At 40.5% G+C, this 19,258-nt stretch overlaps 1 protein-coding gene and 1 pseudogene across 3 annotated transcripts in view; both read left to right on the top strand.

Moving 5' to 3' along the window:
- GRIP1 (glutamate receptor interacting protein 1) overlaps positions 1–19,258 on the top strand; it is a 298,768-nt gene that overhangs the window by 61,270 nt on the left and 218,240 nt on the right. The window lies entirely within an intron of this gene.
- LOC108529331 (oxysterol-binding protein-related protein 9 pseudogene) overlaps positions 15,689–19,258 on the top strand; it is a 5,390-nt pseudogene continuing 1,820 nt past the window's right edge.

Genomic DNA, 19,258 nt, shown 5'->3' on the forward strand with positions numbered 1-19,258 from the left:
ATGATGGCACCACTGTTCTCCAGAGTGAGACCCTCTCTCAAAAAGTAAAAATTTAAAAAAAAAACAAAGAGTGTATCTCAGGGATGAGAAACCAAAGTCAGTTGAATCAAGCAAGTATGAAATGTCCTTAAAGTACACAGTTGCTGTCCAAAGAAACTAAGGCAGAATCTACTATTAATGAGGACATGACCAACATGGGAAAAAATACCAAGGGATAAGTACCTTTGCTTCTCAGTCCGGCTGTCCCTGCATCCTCACAAGTGTTCCAGTGGGCCAAAGTGAGGACAATGAGAACTAAGGGCCAGGGTGTACTCTGCCAAATCATTCAGTGTCAGCCTTAAGAAAGAACCTAAAATTATGTGTACAAGTGTTAAAATTACTGAATATTTAAGAAAGTAGCTAAATTACATTACTTCTTTAGAGATAAGTTTCTACAATTATAAAGTCAAGACTGTTAGCATTGCAAATATACCTGAGATTCTGCCCTCTCCCATGTCTTGTTTGGTTTTCCATAGTAGTTATCGCTATATGAAATTAACTTACCAATTTATTATTGTTTTGTTTCTCAGTCCCTAGCTAAAATGTAAGCTACAGGAGGGCAGATCCTCTATATGTCTAGTTCACCTGTTATCTCCAGTGCATGGAACAGTCCTTAGCAAATGTTAGGTATTTGATCAATACTTGTGGAATGAATGAATAAGCAAAAGTCAGCAGGTAGATTTTCTGTGTGAGGAATCTGTGACCCTAAGACTGGCATACTTTCCTACAGAAAAAGTGCAACAAGTCCTCTGTTGACCACGTGTTTTCTGTCTCATTGTATGCTGCAGCAAATACTCACATTTGGCCTTGAAGCTCCACCCAACATGACATTTCCAAGAAAATGCCTGCTGCCCAAGACTGATGAATGGAATATAGGTCAGCCAGAAGCTAGAGACTTTGAAAGGCCAGAGGTTCCCCCCAGCCTCATTTGTTTCTGTTTGACCAGAAAATGTCTGTGTGGTCCTAAAACACCCGAGGAAAAAGTTGAGCACCATTTAATAATAAAATTGAGAAGATAAGAGTGATTCATTCACATGTTCTGCTTGTAGAAAAGTGCTAAAAAATATGAGGAAGAATAGAGCAATGCAGAGCCAAACATATTACTTATTATGGCAGGTACACATTAAGTATCTCCTCCAGAGAACTGATCCAGTTCGCTATGTGGCTGTGAGTACATACTGAGTGCTCCTCAAATAGCACAAGGCAAAACCAGCACCTTGGTTTGTGTGTTCAGAACCATAGCTTTCATTAGTGATTTGGAGAAACGATGGTCTATTATGTTTGAACTTCTCTCATGCCTTAGTAAACATTGGCTGAAATAGAATAAAGTGGTGCATATGCAGCAAGTGATTTTGAAACAATAATTCTTCCAGCATGCAATTTAGGGGAAATTTTTTTGTGGTGACTGTGCTTTGGTATTTCCTGAACCCCCTGTTCAGGAACTCCTGTGTTACAGAAGAGGTGGCACTTGGTCAATGTTGTGCTCCGGGTACATGTAGGAGTGACTCTGACGACAGCTAGCAACAGCCTCTAGTGTCAGAAAAATTTTACAGGCCGACTGAGGATATAGCCATAAGAGCTATAAGGAAAAAGTCTTTTCCCTCTGTTACTTTTGCCCTGAAAAAAATTGATTCTCCCATTCCTGGGTATGGTAGACCTTCGACCCTAGGGTTTTAGGTGACTTTAGAAAATTAGGCTGGGTAGAAGGTGTATTGCTTGATTGGCATTGAGGAAAGTGAAGAAACATCTTACATAGTTTACTTTTGAATAGAGTAGTTGGGCCTATTAATACTCTTTTCTTTTTTTTTTTTTCTTTTTTTTTTTTATTATACTTTAATTCTAGTGTACAGTGTATAAACGTGCAAGGTTTGTACATATGTATACTGTTGCCCATGTTGGTGTGCTGCTTACCCATCAACTCGTCAAGCACCCATCAATTAATATTTATATTGAGGTATAACTCCCAATGCAATCCCTCCCCCCTCCCCCCTTCCCCATGATAAAGGCCCCCGGTGTGTGATGGTCCCCTTCCCGAGTCCAAGTGATCTCATTGTTTCAGTTCCCACCTATGAGTGAGAACATGTGGTTGCTTTGGTTTTCTGTTCTTTTATAGTTTGCTAAGAAGATGTTCCAGCTGCATCCATGTCCTACAAAGGACGCAAACTCATCCTTTTTTTATGGCTGCAATAAAATTATTCCATGGTGTATTATTTGGCCAAACATTTTCTTAGTCCAGCTGTCACAGATGGACATTTGGGGTTGATTTCCAAGTCTTTGCCTATTGTGAATAAGTCCCACAATAAACATAACGTGTGCATAGTGTCTTTATAGCCAGCATGATTTATAATCTTTGGGTATATAACCAGTAAGGATGGGCTGGGTCATATGGTACATTCTAGTTCTAGATTTCCTTGAGAATTTTGCCAACTGTTTTTCCATCAAAATGGATGAACTAGTTTACAATCCCACCAACAGGTGTAAAAGTGTTCTATTCTCCACATCCTCTCCAACAACCTGTTTCCTGACTTTTTTAATGATTGCCATTCTAACTGGTGTGAGATGGTATCTCATTGTGGTTTATCTATTGACCTTATATGATTCAGAACAGCATCCCAAATTTCAGTTACTCATATGTCATCTTCATTACTTTTGTTATATATTTGTGTTCCACCTCTACTATAATTAATATGATTTTAAGTAAGTTTAAATTGGTACACCCTTTTACTTAGGTTTATCATAGGCTTTACTATCTGTAATTTTATATGCTAATCATATTTTTCTGATATAAATTTTTTCTGACTCTGAAAATGAAAAACAAAGGTTTCTGTGTCATCTTAAATCATCTTGCATCCAGCAATATCTATACACACCTACTTTGGGAAACACTGACTTGGAATGAGATTCTTCTCAGAAGACATGACTTTGACAACCACAAAACTTCACTTTGTTGGTAGTCAGTAAGTAGTTGTTGATTTGTAGTGCAGAAACATCATTTGAATGACAGTGAAAGGCTTTGGGGGCTTCTGTTAACAAATGAAACAAGAAAAGAGAAAGAGGAGGTTGAACAATATTACGCCAAAGCTTAGGGAATAGCAAGAATGAAATGATCATTGGAGTAACCTAACCCAGAGCGAGAGTAAGAGAGAGACAGAGAGAGAGAGAGAGAGAGAGAGAGAGAGAGAGAGAGAGAGAGGGAGGGAAGGTGGGGAGAGGGGAATAATTATACAATTACTAGTTACCATTTATTTCATGCCAGTGCCAAGTATTGGACTAGTCATTTTCATGAATATCATCTCATTTCTTCCTCAGAAACACCACCAGGGGGAAAATAAGTTTTATTCCCCTCTTACACATGAGCAAACTGAAGTTCTTTTATTTATTTATTTATTTAATTTGTTTTTTTGTTTGTTTGTTTGTTTTGGTGGGGGGAGGGACACAGCCTTGCTCTGTCACCCAGGCTGGAATACAGTGGCACGATCTCAGCTCACTGCAACCTCTACCTCCCAGGCTCAAGCGATTCTCCTGCCTCAGCTTCCTGAGTAGCTGGGATTACAGACGTGCGCCACCATGCCCAGCTAATTTTTGTATTTTTAGTAGAGATGGGGGTTTCATTATATTGGCCAGGCTGGTCTTGAACTCCTGACCTCATGATCCGCCTGCCTCAGCCTGCCAACGTGCTGGGATTACAAGTGTGAGCCACTGCACCCCGCCAGCAAACTGAAGTTCTGAGAGCTGAAGTCTCTTGTCTAAAATCACAGGGCTAGAAAACAGTGAACCTTGGATAAACCCTAGTTAAATATAAATTTTGACCAGATTCCTGAGTAGTGAGGGAAGGGAGAAGGTGGTGGAGAGAATCCTCACTTAGAACAAAATGTGAAGACTGACTTCTCGAGGCCAGTTGAGCCTCTGCTCGGAAGTATCCAGAAAGTGTGAGTTGAGCAGAAGCCTCTGAATGTGGGTGGTCTCTGTCCATCCAAGTCACAGACTCCATCTCAGTCCTCATTGACTAGAGCCCTAAATTACAGGGGGTTAATGAGTAATGGCTTGGGGTCAATAGGGCTCATGCCATTATCTCTAAGTAACAGAGTACTAGGAGAAACTGAGGAGGCGAACTACCAGGGCTTCGGGTCGTGTTATTCCATGCACTTATGCCTTTCAGAGCTTTCCAGTCAAGGAAGAAAATTAAAATTGGTCAAGCAGGCTTTTAACTACTTATTCTGAAACTGGTAACATCATAACTATGCTTTATGTTTCCCCTTTAAAACCACGGAATAATGGAAAGCGGTAAGATAACACTGAGAAAATGAAATGAGTCACTGTGTTCTGTGGCATCATAGTCAGTCTTGACTCACTGACTCTGATAATATCTATATATAAATATATAAAATATATAAGAGATACACAAATTCTTTTAAAATCAAATATTCTTATACATTTCTAAAACCTATTACTGGGCTACACATTAAACAGATGTTATTAACATTTCCCCTTCAAAATGTGGGTGGAAATACTTTACAGCACCTGGCAAAGCTCTTTGATCTCTTCAGGAGTTTGATTGCACCTCTGGAACCCCCCTGCCTTCTGCATGGAATGTAAACCACTGACACATTGATCCCTTGCACTTCACCCGTGCACACTCACTTCATTCTCCTTTTTTCCTCTGGCCCATCCTTTACTTGCTCGCTACATCCATTATAACTAAAATGATCTCTCCCTTTTTGATTCTGAGTGTTCCTCTAAACTGACCCTTATACATTCATTCAACACATAATTATCCAACAGTTACTCGTTGAGCAGTCACTGTGTGCCAGGTACTGTTCCAGGTGCTAGGAATATAGATGTGAACCCAGCCTATTAGCCTCTGTCCTCCTGGAGCTGACAGGCTAGCAGGGGAAACAGGCATTCAGCAAACATTGAATGCCTGGTCTAAAGTCAGGCTATGCTATGTACAATAAAGGGAAATGAACTAGTGTAAGTAGTAGAGTGGTGGGGGCAGAAAGTTATGGGGTCCATGCTCAGACAGAAAATCTGAGGCCTCCATCGCCTCCAAAGGCCAAGGTTGGCCCCCATGAGCTGGTGACTTTGGAGTAGCCTGAAATGAGTGGTGAACCATGTAATGATCTGGAGGAAGAGGATTCTAGGCCAAAACAAGAGCAAATGCAAAGTCCCGAAGTCAGAACAAGCTTGGCTTTTAAAGAAACTGAGAGAAAGAAACTTCTGCTAACAAGTAAAAAGAAACAAGGAAAGAGAAAGAGGTGGTTGAACAATATTACTCAAAATTGAATGGCTAAGCATGGCCAGAAAGGGGGAAGCAAGGCTGGGGGTGTAAGGGATGAGTCTGGAGAAGAGACAAGGCTGCGTCCTGTAGAGCTTTTAGGCCATGGTAAGAGTTTGGATATTATTCTGAGCAGTATAGGAAGCCATTGTTGGGGTTAAGGTATTGATGTAATTTCTTTTTCGTTTATTTTATTTTCTCTGGCTGCTATATGGAAAATAGACTTTTAAGGAGGCAAAAGTGGAAACAAGAAGACCAGTTAGCAGGCTGCCACGGTATTTCAGGCAAGAAATGATGGTGGCTTGGATTAGGAGGTGGAGGTGGAGGTAGTAAAAAATGGTCAAATTTTGAAGAAAGTACCTAAAGAACCTACTGACAAATTGGATGTGAGATGAGAGAGGAAGAGAGAAGTCTGGTATAATTCCAGGGTTTTTGCTCTTAACAATTGGGTAAATACTGATGCCATTTACTGAAACAGAAAATAACCCAGGAAGAAATGGATCAGTGGAACAGGAGAGTGGAGAACTCAGAAAAGAGCTTAGGTGGAGATAGAAATTTTGAAGCTCTCAGTTTGTCAATGGTATTTATACCCATTGACAGGTCTTCTAGGTAGCACAGACAGAGGAAGATTCAGCAGAAGATATGAAGAAACAAAAGCAGTGGTCATGAGATCAGGAGAATGTAGTACCCTGGAATCCGAGTTATGAGCCATGTCACTAAAGAGGGAGAGAAAAACTAGGTCAAAGATTGATGATGAGATGAATGAGAATTGGCCATAAGATTCTATAAGAAGGGAGGTTTGGTGACCCTGACAAAAATAGATTCAGTGAAAAGGCAGGAGTAAAAGCCTGATTTGAATGGGTTGAGGTGAGAATAGGACTTGAGTAACAGGCAGAGAATGTGGACAACTCTAATCAGAGTTTCTCTATCAAAGTGAGCAGAGAAATGGGAGTGGCCATAGGGAGCATGTGGTCTAGGGAGGACTTTAAAATATATACATAAGAGAGGATACAGCGTGTTCGTGTGCTGATGTGACTGATCTAGTGGAATGAGAGAAAATCATGCAGGAGGGAGAGGGGATAAAAGCAAAAGCAGTCTTTGAAGAGGCGGGGTGCCTCCAGTGTGCACCACCGGTTCAGCGGGAGGGAAGGCAGCGTGGAAGGGCACAGAGGCAGGAGGGTGCTACAGTCCCTGCTGAGAAGATCTGTGAGTCATCTTCTGATTGCTCTATTTCCTTAGTGACATAAGAGGTGAGGTCATCCACAGAGGGTATGGAGGGGAAGGAGATGTTCAAGGCTCAGAGAGAGAGAGGAGGTATCATTTCAAAGACTGGGACAGTGGATTACCTAGGACACTGTCAGAAGATTACTCTGCAGTGCGGTATAGCCCTAACTAATAGACCCCTCTTCCTTCTTACAAACCCTGCCTCCTCAAATTGAAAAGGGACAAATTAAACTAACCCTTCTAATGCTGATGCCCGTGACATTCCCATATAGCGTATTCCATTCCTCTGGGTTCTCTCCTCTTACTTCTCCCTTCCATAATCATTTTTTGTAACACCCAGAATATTTTATTTGTTTCCCCAGCTGGAGTGCAATGGCGTGACCTCAGCTCATTGCAACCTCTGCCTCCTGGGTTCAAATGATTCTCCTGCCTCAGCCTCCCAAGTGGCTGGGATTACAGAGATGTGCCACCATGCCTGGCTAATTTTGTATTTTTGCAAAATGTGTTTAAAAAAGAAAAGAAAAACAGGATTTCGCCATATTGGTGAGTCTGGTCTTGAAATCCTGACTTCAGCTGATCCACCTACCTCGGCTTCCCACAATGCTGGGATTACAGGCATGAGCCACCATGCCCGACCCAGAATATTTTATATTTTTATTGAAGCTTTCAGCAGTTTCACTCATCCTGTTTCAAGTTGCTCTGCAATTGTTTTCCTGGATTGTAGACTTACATTTAATTTAAGGTTATAGTCCCTTAAATTCAAGAAAATGTTTGTTTATTTTGTTGATTGGTTGGTTGGTTTTGAAGCAGGGTCTTGCTCTGTCAGCCAGGCTGGTGTGCAGTGGCATGATCATGGTTCACTACAGTCTTGACCTCCTGGGCTCAAGTCATCCTCTCACTTCAGAAGGCACCTGAGTAGCAGATACCACAGGCACATGCCACTATGCCCAGCTAATTTTTTAAAAATGTTTTGTAGGTACAGGGTCTTGCCATGTTGCCCAGGATGGTCTTGAATTCCTGGGCTCAAGCAATCCTCCCATCTCAGCGTCCCAAAGTACTGGAATTACAGGCGTGAGCCACTGCACCCAGCTGAAAATGTATCTTTTAAAAATTCTCCCACAAAGCCCAGTAGGGTTCATAGCAGGGTGCAGCCCATGTTTGTCAAATTAAAGAGTCTCCTTTCATCACCTGCCTTAGGATCTCATCAATATTATAAATCAACCCTTACACAATGATGAAATAGAATGATAGAGTGGAATTCGCAGTGCTCTTACTGATCTTTCTCTAATAAACACCTAAAAAAATATGTGCATGCATCACATACACATATTTTCCCCTTTGTGTTCTACTTTCACTATTGGAAACTCCACATCTACTTTCTTCTGCTTCAACATTTTTAGACACAGGAAACTTACTATCTTACAAAGTAACCCCTGCTTTTTTACATCTCTCTTGAACATTCCTTATCCTGATGGACTGAAGTTTCTTATCGTGAACCCACTGTCTCTTCTAATCTTTCTGAACTTCCCCAAAGTCAGTCATTCAGATATTTGAATATATCTATCATCTCTTCCTTGAGTTGCTGTTGTTGTTTAAACCAGATAAAATATGCTCCTTCCTTGGTTCTGCCCTTTGTGACATGTTTTCCATATCCTGCTAGTCTTTCTTTAGTTTGTCAATGGTCTTTAGCATGAGGCAGTCAAAACTAGACACTTCACCATGCTGTTGGTCTGAAAAGAACAGAGTTCAAGAAAACCATTAGCTCCCCTGATCTGGATGTAATACTCAATGCAGATTATTATTGTATTTTTAAATGAAATAATGATGTTTGTTTATATTGAACTTGCCATCAACTAAAACATATAGGTCTTATTCTTATGAATTGCCCTTAAGAGCTAGGTTTCCTCCCTTGAGGGGTAGGACTCTGTGTAATTCTGTGCAACTCTGTACCCTTCATTCAGTTGTCTGCACTTTTATTTCTCTTCTATTCAGCCAGTAATGTTTGAGAAGAGGAGAGGAGGAAGAGTACTTACTAGTGAGCATCTGTTATGTACCAAAAGTCGTGTTGATCTTATTTATTTAAAAAACAGAGGTGTTATCCCTCTTTTGTGGATGAAGAAGTTAAGACTCACAGAGGCTAAGGTAACTTGTCCAAGTCTACCCAACAACGGGGCTGATATTTGAGTTTAGAATCCCCTTAATTCAAAGGCTGTCTTCTTTCAGTTATGTACACAGCTCTCGAGTGAGTCAGCCTCTCTTTCCAACTTGGTGAAATAGTCTTTATTCCTGATCATCATATATATCTACTACTCTTCTTAGCAAAGAATTAGCTGCAAATTTGATAAGTATCAAATAGTGTTAAGAATTTTGAGCATAGCAATGCCAAGGACAGAGCTCTGCAGCATCCCTGGCAGAGATCTTGCCTTTTACCCACGCATGCTGATTTACGGGCTTTGGGTATCATTTTCACTCAGTTCATGATAGTCCATCCATCTGCAGGTTATTATGAGAGATCTTTCTAAAAGTCCCACTGAAATACTAAAATATCATACCTAGTATATATTATCTTTCTATATGGTGGTGGTTTACCTTCCTTATTCTTCAGCGGTGTAATAATCCATTCTAAAATGTTACCAGGACATATCTCAGAGGTCTAAGATTTCTAGCATCCTTCAATATAGAAATTGAGATGCTTGCTCATTCCAGCCGTTCAGCATATCTTTGATTTTTTATCTGCATTTCACAGTCACGTTTATACATTATTTTAATTATCTGGCTTAACTTTATCTGACTCTAGAAACTTGAATATATTCTAAACGTCTAGGGCATTCTTTCAATATCATTTTGCCTACCTTTGGCATACATTTTCTTTTAACCTTAAAGTCAATCCTTTTTACTTTAAGATTTTTCTCCTTTGAAGCCACTGGAGATACAACGTTGGAATTGAGTAGCTCAGTATTTCAGCTAAATGCTAAAAGTGACTTTATACCAACTTCTACAAGCAGAGACTTCTTGCCTATGTGCTTCTTGTTTGGGACTACAGAACTTGGAAAAATTTTCTAGTTGTCCTGAACACCTTCTAGCTACCATTCTTGCAGGAGAACATTGCCTATAAGCTAATAAAGCCTATCCAGGATCTTTTCTTTCTAGGAGGCCAAATGAAGGTGGTTGTCATTATGGTGGCAAGAACTCTTCTTCTCCTCTTCAGACACAAGGAATGAAGGAAAGAAAGAGTTTATAATAAATAAAGTGGCAAATCTTTAAAATGCTGATTATTTCAAGTGTTATCTAGGATACCAAAAAATAAACACTTCTAACTGTTCATAGGAATATAAACTTTTGGAAGACACAGTGGTATCATCAATAAAATGTTTAAAATGTATGTTTTCCAAACATTTCTGGGAGTATATCCTATAATAATACTCACACCTGTGCATGAAGATGTAACTGTACTTGCTACTCATAAAATGTGGTGATTTTTAGAATCATCTCAATCTGATAAAGGAGTGCTTCAAAAAAATATACAAGTAAACTTGACAACCACTGTTATCATCAGTCACTGCCTCTGAGGGAGAATGTCAGTTAGTTTGGAAGAGGGTGGCACCAGGAATAGGAAGGGACCTCTCCCAACTCTGATTCACTGTTGAAAAGTGGGAATGGAGGCCGGGCACCATGGCTAACGCTTGTAATCCCAACACTTTCGGAGGCTAAGATGAGCAGATCACCTGAGGTCAGAAGTTCGGGATGATCCTTGCCAACATGGTGAAATCCCATCTCTACTAAAAATAGAAAAAAAAAATAGCTTGGCATGGTGGCTAGTGCCTGTAATCCCAGCTATTCAGGTGGATGAGGCACAAGAATCACTTGAATCCAGAAGGCGGAGATTGCTGTGAACCAAAATCACACCACTGCTCTCCAGCCTGGGCGACGACAGAGCGAGACTCCGTCTAAAAAAAATAATAAAAGGAAAGAAAAAAAGGAAAAGAAAAGGGGGAACAGAGAGTTCCTTCAGTCAGCTGCAAGAGGACAAGTAGAGTGGAGTTGACCATAAAAGTGGGCAGGACTGGGTATAAAATATAACAGCAAGTCAGTCTGTACAGAGATGCATGTTGAAGTATGTTAATAAAATATTGTAAGCAACTGAAAATATCTATCAATAGAGGAATGGTCAAACAAATTAGGATGTCATTATTCTAGGAAGGTTTACAAGACTGTTAAAAGTATGAGGTAGACCTATAGGCCATGTCATGAAAAGATCTCCAAGACATATTGGTATATTGGGAAACAGCAAGTCATTTCATGTTGTTCAATCCAATTTAGGTGAAATGTTAGTGTTTTAAAAGAGAGAGTGAAAGGTTGGCACAAATTTTGACAGTGGCTTCCTCTGAGATGGGAGGAGTAGAAGGAAAGTGCAGAGGAGTGCCCTCGGGCTTTGCCCAAATCCTTCTGTCTCATTGGAATCTTATACTAAAACACATTTGTTTATTACCTGGATAATTTTTTTAAACTGCTATAATGACAGGAAAGAATATCGGTGAATTGAAGTTGCCTATCAGAACCATATCTTGGGTGGGTGGAGGGCATCCCTGACCTTACCCTGCTGATGAGGAAGAAGATGAGGCATCTCTGCCAGCTGAAAGCACACAGAGCCAACAACCATATAAATATTTCTGCATGTGTCAAGAAGACCATTTGCAAAAGAGAACACCAAAAACAACTCACTATTTATGTGAGTAAGAGAAAATAGAGGATTTGTGGGGGGGAAAGATCAATAGTTTGAAATATTTCAACTCATATGGAAAAGAGATTATCATGTCTTTCATGATCTTAGAGGCAGAACTAGAACTCATAGGCCAGAGGGCACCAACCAGCATGACACCCTCTCAGCAGTCACCATCTAAACACAGATGCATCTTGTCTGGCTGGTGAATACTGGGAGGCAGCACTTGTTGCTCTTCACCCTGTTTCACATCCGTAGCCTGTACATGTGTGTCCTGCACAGCTTGCTTCTTTCAGTTTCTCTGACTAGCACCTGTGTTTGGATGTTTGACTCGTGCTATGAGGGCAAGCTATAGGGAATCAGATTTGGAAGCAGCTTAAGGTAGAACTTTCTAAGCACAGGAAGGCAGCACACCTGCCTGGTTAGGAACGCAGGCTCTGGAACTAGCCTGCCTCATTTGAATGCTGGCCCTGCCACCTACTACTGTGTGGAATTAAGCTGGTTGCTTCACTTTCATGCTTCAGTTTTCCCATTGTGTGAAATGAGAGTGTAATGAGGATTATATGAGTTAATACACATAAAGCATTAACATTAGTTATTTATCACCATGTAACAATATTACTACAAATTTAGCAGCTTAAAACAATACACGTTTATTATCCGATGGTTTCTGTGGGTCAGGAATCTAGGCACGGCTTATCTGGTCCTTTTTAGGGTCCCACAAAGCTACAATCAAGGTGTCAAATAGAATAGCAGTCTCGACTGAGTCTTGACTCAGGGAGGATCTACTCCCAGGCTCACCCAGGTTGTTGGCAGAATTCAGTTCAAGGCTTTGGTTTCTTGCTGGCTGTCAGCCCCAGAGGCTGCCTTCAGCCCCAGCCTCAGAGCCCACAAGGGAGACAAGACTGTAAGCATGATGGGTGCTACTGTCTTATGTGCATATTCAGCATATATATAACAACATGCATCCAGAAGCTTCGCCATATCTGCTGGTTAGAGGTAAGCCACAGGTCATGCCCACACTCAAGGGAAGAAGACATCTAAAGGTGGTGAACATCAGGAGTTAGGGATCATAGAGAACTGCCATAGACACCGTCCTCCATGCATACCAAGTCAAGCCTACTACATATAAAGTTCTTAATAAATGTGAAGTATTATCCATGGAAGCTGTCTGATGAAGGCATAGGTGACTTTCTGAGAGGATTAGTTTCTCACACTGGGGGTATCCAGACCGTTACTGAGTGGAGACTGTAGACATCTAGCAAAGAAAACCAAATGGAAGTAGGTGTTGAGCCAGATAGCTCCTGAAGGTCACCTGAGATTATTCTGTCACTAGACAAGGTGAACCAACTGCCCCCTCCTCCTTCAGCACTGTCCTGAGTTCATTGCTACTTTCTTTTTGCATACTGTCTTTTTTCACTTTTGTCTGATTTCACCTGTGTAAAAATGGAAACTAGAACATCCCATATGATTTTCTCTGAGAATTCTTGAGAGTTGCCCTGTTCCCTCATAGAGTAGTCATGCTTGGGGGTGGGGTGGGAGGAAGGAAATACACTTTACCTTTACTACAATCTACAGGTTTGTTTCTTCCTAAGGAAAAGGGACCCAGGCCCTGTTTACTTTTACAGTGTCTCTCAAAATTCTAACCAGATAGGTGTGCCTAGACTGTACTCAATAAATACCATCTAACATCTCCTGGAAAAGGGAGAGATAATGAATTGGACTGCTAGGCTCTTTCTAGATCTTGCTGCTGATATATGAGGGTTTTTACCTGTTTGATTCACTCTCAGTTCGTTCATGTGCCTCCGCTGTTTCTGTGGAAGGCCTGGTAAATATAAACTCTCTGTTGAGTACCCCAGCCCTGGAAGAGGACTGATAAGGCAGTTCCATGGGAGGCAGCACAGAATCCAGAAGTGTGGGGTTTTTTATGCCTGAAAAGTTGATTTAAAACGTATGTATCCCTATATATTGATTTCATAAGTGCATACGCCAGCCCTACTTCTGCATTCAGCCTCTGAAACATGTGACTGAAGAACCATATGTGCCTGATATGCAAACACCCAAATACACCCTCTGCCCATACCTAACTCCGAGCCCTGTTGTGCTGGGGAAAGTAAATGGAAATGACTGAGGACAGTCATGTTAGTAACTAAACATTAGAAATACAATAACCATGCAGCATCTCTGTTATTTCTTTAATTCAGGCAATTTCCCAGTAGAGTATTAAGGTGTTAATTGCTTCTGCACTTTTCTATTTGACAGATATGTCCTTTTTCACCTAGGTAAGGGAAGCAATTACTGTAATGTTCTCATGGGCTTTGTGAGATATTCTTTAATGACTTTTAAAGGCATCAATAGGGCATTGTGCTTTTAAAGGGAAACTGTCCTCTTTTCTGTTTGTGCTTGATAACAAGAGTGGGTATTATATTCAGACTACATGATGAATCTGTGAAAGGAAAATATGCAATGAAAAAAATAAAGGAGTAGTAATACATTTTCAGGAAATATGTATCCAGATTTCAGATATGAGAAAAATATGTTCTTATATGTGCATATATCACTGAGCTTAACAAAGATAAACACAACAAAAAAGATACTCAGCAGGCATATTTCTCTGGAATTTTAATACAAAGTTGTTATTCTCTGGAACTGGTGTGGCCTCCCAAGTGAGGGTTTGGCAGGTCGTTTACTCAATACAAATCAGTAAATACTCTTTTACACATTGTGTGAAAGTGACTTTCACAGGCTACTTGAGCTACAATTGATTTTGCAGTTTCATGTTTACATTCAAAATAAAAGAAAAATAGTCTTAAAACTTTTAATTAGAATTCAGAACTCTTTTTTGATAAGAGTCACTTTGGCAACCTGGTCAAGCCAACACAACCCATGTTAACCAAAGTGATAGTGCAGAAAGAAGACTGAATGTGGAGTGAGAACTGAAGTTAGAGTTTTAAGTCCTCGCAAAAGGATTTGCCTGATACCTGTCCTTAGGCAAGTTGTCTAACCTTGAAAAGCTTCAGATTTTTCATTTGTAGGATCCTGTATTTCTGTGAGAATCAAATGTATGTGACTCTTCTGGCCAACTTAAGTGCTCTCTGGATATACAATTGTATGATCAAAGGAAGATCTAAGTTTTGTGCCGCCTCAAGTTTATACAATTTGAGGGGAGGGGGCTCTTTAAGAAAAAAAATACAAAATATAATTTTCGAATTTGACAAAACCATATGATGCTGTGAATACATTGCTAGGATGCCTCCCAAGACTTTGGAAGAAGCCTGTGCCAGTTAAGGTCCCAGAAATTAAAGACTCAGTCACTCAGCCTGTGCAGCATTATTACAGACGTACAGAATGCTAAAGCTGGAAATGGCCATACCTCTCACCTAACAGGGGTTCACACTTGTTTTTTTAGCAGTAGAAACCTCTTTTCAAAATCTTATGTGGAGGAATAAGAGGGAAAAACTGACTAGTGTAGCTGAAGATGGGACCTAGGACTTAGAGATATGCCCTTTTGGTCTCTATCTTGCCTGGAAGAATTTCAGTTGAGGCCCGGTGTGGTGGCTCATGCCTCTAATCCTAGCACTTTCAGAGGCTGAGTCAGGAGGATCACTTGAGGCCAGGAGTTTGAGACTGACCTGAGCAAATAACAAGACTCCATCTGTACAAAAAATTTAAAAATTAGCCAGGCGTGGTGGCATGTACCGGTAATCCCAGCTACTCAGGAGGCTGAGGCTGGAGGATCACTTGAGCCCAGGAATTCAAGGTTGCAGTGAGCTAGATCATACCAGTGCACTCCAGGCTGGGTGACAGAGTAAGACCCTGTCTCTAATACATACATACATACATACATACATACATACATACATACATTGCCTACAAACTACCCCCCAACATACACATTTTAACAACCATGAAACTGGGATGCATTTTATAGTTGCTCTTAGACATGTGATAATCATAATATTATTATTATTGCCTGTGCATGCACTTAACTTGGTTACAGTTCCTGGTGATATCATTGGATAAATATAACTCCTTGAAGTTTCAGGAAATAAACCTGAAAACGAATAAAACCTGAAATAAACCTGAGGAAGGAATATATACTGTTGTCTAAAATGTTCTGTTGACACTTTTCCATAAGTTCAAGAAGCAAAAGTATCAAAACTTGCCAAATGAGGATCCAATCAAGTGGGGAAGGAAAAGGGGTGCTCAGAAGCTGTCCCCAGCCCCCTCTCCTGGAGGCACAGAGTGTGGGGGTCTTGCAAATGACTTTCTTGGCCGACACTTGTGGGGTGAGTATAACCTGAGGGTCTGGGAGAGGACCAACCTCCACTCCTCAGTCCCACAGTCCCTGGTGCCTGCCCAAGGCCAGGCTATGGGCTCAGATGTCACGCTTTCCTTGCCTCCTTCCTGTCACCTCCAGAGATTTGGATTCAGGATTTGCTCCTGGTGTCCAAAACTTTGACAGGAAACTTTCTTTTCTTTTTTTCAGATGGAGTCTCACTTTGTTACCCAGGCTGGAGTGCAGTGGTGCAATCTCAGGTCACTGCAAACTCTATCCCCTGGGTTCAAGCAATTCTCCTGCCTCAGCCTCCCCAGTAGCTGGGATTACAGGTGCCTGCCACCACATCCAGCTAATTTTTGTATTTTTAGTAGAGACCATCTTGGCCAGGCTGGTCTTGAACTCCTGACCTCGTGATCCAACCACCTCAGCCTCCCAAAGTGCTGGGATTACAGGCATGAACCACCGCGCCAGAGGCTGATGCTTACCTACAAATCTTGATAGAACAATTAAAGTTTTTTGATCACAAGCTTCAAAACTGCAAAGATAATAAATAGAGAAAGAAAATTGAAACTCTTAAAGAGAAGCAAATAGCATGGTAGACTCAATTAAACACTGCACTGTGTTGGTGCAGATTGCTAAAGACCAGAATAATGCTGAGAAGCACACAGATAGAATTATAAGTACTATTAATCTTGTAGATGCAATGTATCAACCTAGTCCCTTGGAACCCATGATCAGCACAATGCCTTCCCAGACGGTCTCACCTCCGGAACCTACTCAACTGCATAAGACAGAGCAGACTTCATCTTCCTGACCAGTTGGACCTGTACTAGTTACCTTGGGACACCATTAGACTCCAACACCAAATAATAGAGGCAGTGACCGTTCACCACCTAGTAGCAGTCTTAACTTCTCCAAGCCATGTCAATGGCTTCTCTAAATACAGTCCCAGAGTTCTCTTATTCCAGCAGTGAAGATGAATTCTACAATGCTGATGAATGTCATCAACATGGCTCATCCCCAAAGCACTTAATAGATTCTTCTGAATCTGCCTCAATCTTGACACATGGCAGTGCGGAAAACAGACTAAAGTGCCCAGATAGCACAGAATCGTTTACTTCTTTCACATCCAATGGAACAAGTGATGCTGACTCATTTGATTCACTGATGAGAGAGCTGACGAGGAGAAGGAAGGGTCCATGGAGGAGCATAAGAGTGTAATCACGTACCTCTAGTCACAGGTTAGGGTTAGTATAGATCTTACTAAAGTAGTTCTTCCAACATTTTTTGCTTGAAAGAGGATCTCTTTTAGAAGCATATGTAGACGTTTTTTGTATATCCAACCTTTTTGCTAACATTGGTGACCAGGGATTGAATAGTTCAGAATATGAAATGGTACCTCTCAGCCATTCATGCAAGAAGGAAAGAATCGATTACCAAAAAGCCATTTTAGCAAGATCTTTCAGTGTCACTGGACATTACCAAATGATACCAAAGAGAACAAAGGGCTAGTTTTAGAAGGACTAGTTCCCTGGGTTTCCAAAAACAATGTAAAATTTGTGGCTGAACAGATTTCCCATCATCTACCTACTTCAGCCTTTTATGCTGAGTGTTTATCAAAAAGATTCAATTCATTGCTGATATCTGGACCTAATCAAAATTCCTTAGGATGTCAATTGGGATAAACAACATAGGGTGGGGCCACAAGCCCTGTGTCTTGTGTTTAAATTATGAGAAACATTACATCCTCACATTCCCCAGTGTTTAAGGATGGTCTATCCTCACAGTGCTCCAAATGGAACCAGGAGGAGAAGCAATATTAATTATTCCAAAACTGGTGATAATGCAAATATCATCTTCCACACTGAATCTTTCTCTGGGGAAAGGAAGCACAGAATTACCACTGTGATTTTTTTTCTCCAAATGATGAGAAGCCTTTTACTCAATTGAAGGGGAATGGAATGGTGTAATGTATGCAAAATATGCAACAGGGGAAAATGCAGTCTTTTTAGATACCAAGAAGATGTCTATAATCAAGAAGATAAGAAGTTGAAAGATCAGAAAAAATATGAATCCCACTGCCTTTAGAAGGATGTCACTTTCAACTTAAGAATCAGAGACATTCAGTTGCCATGTAGTTGTGCAGTTTTGAGTGAGTTTCTTAATCCTGGGTTCTAATTTGATTGGACTGTGGTCTGAGAGACAGTTTGTTATAATTTCTGTTCTTTTACATTTGCTGAAGAGTGCTTTACGTTAAACTATGTGGTCAATTTTGGATGACTACGGGGTAAATAATGAAGACAGAAATAAAGATGTTCTTTGAAATCAGTGAGAACAAAGATACAATATACCAGAATCTCTGGGACACATTTAAAGCAGTGTGTAGAGGGAAATTTATCACATTAAATGCCCACAAGAGAAAGCAGGAAATATCTAAAATTGACACCCTAACATCACAATTAAAAGAACTCGAGAAGCAAGAGAAAACACATTCAAAAGCTAGCTAATGGCAAGAAATAACTAAGATGAGAGCAGAAATGAAGGAGATAGAGACACCAAAAAAACCGTTTAAAAAATCAATGAATCCAGGAGCTGCTTTTAATTGATAGATGGCTAGCAAGACTAATAAAGAAAAGAAAGAAGAATCAAATAGATGCAATAAAAAATGATAAAAGGGGATATCACCACCGATCCCAGAGAAATACAAACTACCATCAGAGAATACTATAAACATCTCTACACAAATAAACTAGAAAAATCTAGAAGAAATGGATAAATTCCTGGACACATCATACACCCTCCCAAGACTAAACTAGGAGGAAGTTGAATCCCTGAATAGACCAATAACAGGCTCTGAAACTGAGGCAATAATTAATAGCCTACCAACCAAAGAAAGTCAAGGACCAGATGGACTCGCAGCCGAATTCTACCAGAGGTACAAAAGGGAGCTGGTACCATTCCTTCTGAAACTATTCCAATCAATAGAAAAAGAGGAAATCCTCCCTAACTCATTTTATGAGATCAGCATCATCCTGATACCAAAGCCTGGCAGAGACACAACAAACAAAGAGAATTTTAGACCAATATCCCTGATGAACATCAATGCAAAGATCCTCAATAAAATACTGGCAAACCGAATCCAGCAGCACATCAAAAAGCTTATCCAGCATGATCAAGTTTGTTTCATCCCTGGGATGCAAGGCTGGTTCAACATATGCAAATCAATAAACATATTCCATCATTTAGACAGAACTAAAGACAAAAACACATGATTCTCTCAATAGATGCAGAAAGGGCCTTTGACAAATTCAACAGCCCTTCATGCTAAAAACTCTCAAGAAACTAGATATTGACGGGACGTATCTCAAAATAATAAGAGCTATTTATGACAAACCCACGGCCAATATCATACTGAATGGGCAAAAACTGGAAGCATTCCCTTTGAAAACTGGCACAAGAGAGGGATGCCCTCTCTCACCACTCCTATTCAACATAGTGTTGGAAGTTCTGGTCAGGGCAATCAGGCAGGAGAAAGAAAGAAAGGGTATCAGTTAGGAAAAGAAGAAGTCAAATTGTCCCTGTTTGCAGATGACATAACTGTATATTTAGAAAACCCCACTGTCTCAGCCCAAAATCTCCTTAAGCTGATAAGCAACTTCAGCAAAATCTCAGCATACAAAATCAATGTGCCAAAGTTACAAGCATTCCTCTACACCAA

The sequence above is a fragment of the Rhinopithecus bieti genome, unplaced genomic scaffold (assembly GCF_001698545.2).
Source record: "Rhinopithecus bieti isolate Rb0 unplaced genomic scaffold, ASM169854v2 scaffold_5924, whole genome shotgun sequence".
NCBI classification, from domain to species: domain Eukaryota; kingdom Metazoa; phylum Chordata; class Mammalia; order Primates; family Cercopithecidae; genus Rhinopithecus; species Rhinopithecus bieti.